Source organism: Cupressus sempervirens, chromosome 1 (assembly GCF_028749045.1).
Source record: "Cupressus sempervirens isolate cs-2001-9-10 chromosome 1, ASM2874904v1, whole genome shotgun sequence".
NCBI lineage: Eukaryota > Viridiplantae > Streptophyta > Pinopsida > Cupressales > Cupressaceae > Cupressus > Cupressus sempervirens.
The window spans coordinates 42443222-42448769 of NC_143118.1; positions in this window are offsets into that span (position 1 = coordinate 42443222).

Here is a 5548-nt window from a genome sequence, read left to right on the forward strand (position 1 = left end):
TCCTCCATAGAGGAAGTCATCATCTAAAGCATTGAGGCACCATGTAGGAATAAAAGTAGTATTGAATTCACCTTGATCCATATTTCCTTCATCTTTAATCATATGTTGTGTAGCTCCTTGAGAAACATTTGATATTTCTTTTTCTTTCTCATTAGGATTGAGATGATTGAATATGTTCTCGTAGATATTAAAATCTTCATAGTGATACCCTAGTACATTAGCAGACCCTTCTTCTCCTATAGATTCCATTTCTCAACCCTCTCCTTGATTAGACATAGAATCCCCGTCTTCTTTCACCGTCTTCTTTCAGCATGGATATTTAGATGAGTCCTTTCTAACATTTGGATCAGGAGGTGTTGTGCTATCAAGAAACTAATTCTCCCATGGGTCTTCTTTCTCAAGTTCTTGCAGTGTTTGAAGTAAACAAGGATGTACTTTGTAAGGATCCAGGCGTGCATTGCCATAGAAGCTTTTTAAAAATTCAACCTGATTGGGATCAATAGAAGTATGATTTTGATTAGCAATAGGTGCAAGCATTGGGGCACCTTTTTGACCACAATTATCCATCCTCAATTCACATGAATCACTTTTCTGATCAAGTTCTTCATCATAATATCATGTGGAACGTCTTTCTAAAAATGGTTTTGGTCTATGAGAGAAAAATTGATTATCTTTACCATCTTCTTCATCTATCGTTTGCAAAGCTTGGAGCAAAGATGGATGGATCTTTTCTAGATCTAGTTTCTACCCACCATAGAAACTATTCAAGAAGCTACCTTGCTTAGGATTGATGAAAATTTGATTTTGTTGGGAGACAAGTGAATGAGAAACATTTCCATTATTCTTTATTGCTGATTTAAATGAAACATATGTTTCAACAAGGCCTTCTTTATATGTTGAACCTTTTTCAAATAAAGAATCATGATCATGAGAAAGAAACCCGTAATCTTTTCCAGCATCTCCTTTGATCTTTTGGAAAATTTGTGGCAAGGATAAACCATTCTAAGATCTAGCCTCTTGCCGCCACAGAAATTCTTCAAGAAATCTACCTACAGAGGTTCATTAAGAATGTGTTTGTTTGAGTATGAAAAGTATTCCTCATCACTGTCACTATCACTTTCACTTTCCACTTTCCCTTGTACCAAACCATGTTTTGAATTTGAACCAATATTTAGACTTCAAAATAGAGTCGCCAACCTTCATTCAAGGGAAGGTACCTTTATCAGCTAGCTTACTGATTATTATTTACTTGACCTTGGATGTGACCAAGATTTTTCCTATTCCTTCTTGAAAAAACAATTATTCTTTCAATGACTACGTCTTGACCAATAGGAGCTCTTTGCAAGATTTTCCCAAATTCTTCTTCTTCTTCTTCTAGAACTCGATTTACTTAATGATATTGTTGAGAACTTCGTCTACACTTCCATGCTAGTGTTCAAATCTGAAATAATATCTTTCTGCGTGTCCTCGAAACCAAGATTCAGTTGGAGAACTGGCAGCACATTCTCATGTGACAATAACATGTTATTTCATCACAGGCAACTGATTTATCTTTCTTGTTTTGATCTCCAACAAAGTCACCAAAAATCTATTGGTAAGCAGATTTGTCACTTGAAAATGGCCCAATGGAGTATATGTGGCAAATTGTTCACAATAGTTGGATAGGCCCTTGATATGCAACCTTACTCTGTGTTTAGAGGGGCAGCTCCCTCATATGATATAATTTTGAAGTTTTTCGAACAAAAGTGAAATCAAACTTTAAAAGATAAATAGAAAGTCATTGATGATGAATGCACTACACGACTTCAAAGCTTTCCTAAACTAACTTAAAACCACTAATAACATCAATCAAGATCTATGCTTGAGAACTATTACTAGCACAATGCTGATCAAAAGATTCATAAACATTTGCACCATACCGTGAGAATGCTCACTGTAAAGAGAATCAACATTTCTAACAATTTAGATTTAGAAGTACAGAGCTCAAATTGCACGCTCCTTTATTTTCTTGCACCAAGAACCTAAAAGGAATTTCTGATTACAAAGACAAAATTTGTACATACTTTCCAAATATCATCTTCTAATCAAAATTTTAGCATAGTGCTCCCTTTTTCTAAAGTCCAAAAAGTCCATTTACAAAGCCACAAATGACTCTTTATATAGACATGGAGGTTAAGAATTACTCCTTCATGGCTAATAGAGACCTCCAAAATGCGTAATTTGGGAGGGGTTAATTAACCTCTATAGAATTAACCAAGTATAGTATGAAACTTAAACCTTACATTGTTCAAGAGGAAGATTGAACAATCAGTCCTTGTCGATCTCCTTTTGATATTTGAATTATTTATTCAAGTTACATCACTTTATTAATGAACGCATATCCCTCTTTTCATGAAGAGGTCAAGAGCATGAGGCGGGTGTGAGTGTCCCGAATACTAACTTTATGTTCATGATCTCTCCAATTATGCTTATATCTACCAACTATACTTTTCTTTGTTGAAGTCACCTCACTATTTCAGACTTGTGTTCTAGGAATACTCCAACAAATCCATCAGCCATTTCAATCAAATCATCAATGGGAAGAGATGCTTCAAATATAATCTTGTCTTGGCCAAGTAAGGCAGTTGAAGGATATATATTAGTTCCCATTCAAAGCCTTTGTCCTATTTCTTTAGCAATAGCTAGTTGGTCACCTGCGATCATCTTTGCATTGGCTCCAAGGTTAAGAACACTATGAATGGTTTCTCCACTGTCATGGCAAGGAGGTTCAAAAAAAGGCAACAAACTTATGAAAACCCAAGCTCTTCTAGCACTCTCTGTCTTTCTCTCCTGCACTTCCTATCTAGGCACAGCCAGAAATTGAAGCCCTCGTTTAGCATACTTATAAATCATTGAATATAGCTTCTTTTTCATGTCTTCCTTGCACTCGTAAAGTTCTAAAATCTGCTCTGGTGCTCCTTTACTAGCTCTGTGCCAATTTTCTTTCGAATCAATTAGTGACATTGAAGTTTTTCTATGAATAATGTGGGAAGGGAGAGCCAGAGGTCACCTGTGTGTTGGAGATTGAAGAATTGTGTCAAATAGTTAAATCACATTCTGATTGCACATTCCGTCAAACAAATCTGATCCACTGCCTTTCTTGTTGTTTCAACTTCGATGTCTATGCTCTTTTTAAATGTCTTGGATTAGAAATGAATTTCTCATCTGCACATTGAGTTTGAAAGACTTCAAATCATGTATTAGACCAATTCATGAGATATGTCCCCTAGAGGAACCTTTTGTCAAATCACATATGTTGCATCCGCATTGAATGTTGTAGGTTGGGGGATGGAGGAAAGTCGTAGGCAAGTGAACTGAATCATTTATAAATCTAAACCAATGTATGGTTGACTGCGTAGGCTTTCTTAATTCATTTGTATTAGCACAATTCTCATTTACCATATTAAACACTCCTATGCACAAACTCAAGTTATTGAATCAATGACATGGTGGGCACTAGGATTTGTGCATTATCACCATGTTTATTTGCATATTTGAGTATTATCAAAGTGATATGTCAATGATCTGCTGCCAACCAAACTCACGAGAAGTATGTGTTGATCATCTCCTTCAATAATGTAATGTGTTGCAAGCTAAAACATCAAATTCATGTTAGAGTTGGGTTGTTGACCTTCCTTAATCATGGTATATGTCGTGACTCCACATCTTCAAACCAGTGATTCCATAACTTCATGTCTGAAATGCATTTTCCATCTTACATATGCTTTTGAGATTATCCTGCTTCTGATTATTAACCTTTATCAATTGGACAAAAAGGTTAATAACCAAACTAAAATACATGTTTTGAACTTAAATCTTAACCCTTTTATTTTAGAGGTTAAGGTTAATGGTTCGGGATACGTGTTTTGAAATTTTATCTTCACCTCTTTCTGATGGAGAGGTTAAGATTTCAAAGTGAAACACGTATTTTGAACCCCAAACCTTAACCTTTTCAAAAGTTAATATTTCGGATTACGTGTTTTGGAATTTTATCTTGACCTCTTTTTGATGGAGAGGTTAAGATTTCAAAGTGAAGCACGTGTTTTGGACCTCAAACCTTAACCTTTTTAAAGGTTAATGGTTAATATTTTGATTGAAAATACGTATTTTGGTTCCTTCCATTAACCTATGACAACTTTTGACTCAGGGGCTAGATTTTAAAATATCGAAGTGTTTGACAAAGCTGGGAATGAGCTAGAGATATTTGAAGGGAAAATTTTCTCAAAAACTCTGAGAGTGAGTGACCATTTTAATGCTTAAAATGAGGCATATTCTGAGAATAACCATAGTTCAAAAAGGTAGGAAATTGAGGCAATTTTGACATCCGGGCAACAACACTAAAACTAAAAGAGGTACAACTTATAAAATTAAAATCACAAAGTGAAAAAATTTTAAATATATGAGTACTCTTAATTATATTCATTTAACATTTTCCATAGTTAATGGTACACTAACATCCAACTCACTACAGTCATGAAAGGATTGGTTGAACTTGCATATTATCCCAAAATGCGAACTACTAATCTTTTCATAAAGCCCCTACTTGTAATCGCTTTTAAACAATTCAAAATTTACTTCTTCTCAATACTCATTATGGGGGGAAAATGGGATAACCAAAGAATAGTATTTTCCTTGTTTGCTTGCACTATAGGAGAGAAATGGGATAAACAGAGAATATTTCATTCTTATTTTCCTTACAAAGAATAATATAAGATAATAAATGTTGTTAAATTATTGGCTATTATAAGTTATTTAGTACTTAATAGGTAGTTGCATGATTAGTTAATCTCTTAATTTTTTAAAAAGTCCTATTATAAATATGAAAGGTTGATCAATGAATCGTATCCCAAAAAGAATTGCTCTTCAAATAGCTTAGCATTTTTCTTGCACCTTTATCGTAGAAACATACTATAGATACTAAAACTAAAAGAGCTACAACTTATAAAATTAAAATCGCAAAGTGGACAACTTTTAACTGTATGAGTACTCTTAATTATATTCATTTATCATTTTCCATATCATTTATCAAAAGTTTCTATGCTTTCAATATTATCTCAAAAATGCTTCATAGAAATAAATGAACAGTGGAAAGAGATATGTTCAAAAAAAAAATCTATAATAGTAAATTGAAAAATGTATATACCTTGAAAACCCAAACTATATAAAAACGAAATTTGTAAAGTTTTATTTTGTATTCATAGACTTATTGAAATAATATTATATAGAAGTGTGAATTACTATTAATATCTTTTTTTAAAAATTATCATGAAACTCTTAATTTCTTTTATACATTAGAGTTCATTTCAATTGATAACCTATCACTATTTTAATTAAAATCAACATTGCTACACTAATCCATTTAATGTGATCTGGCCACCTTTGAAGATTTAGATTGATGATATTATTTAGTTCCTGGTCAATTAATCAATCAAATGAGTACGAGTATAATACCATAGCATTGAGGATATTCGTTGAAGACCTCAAATTTACAAACAAAACTGTAAGATGC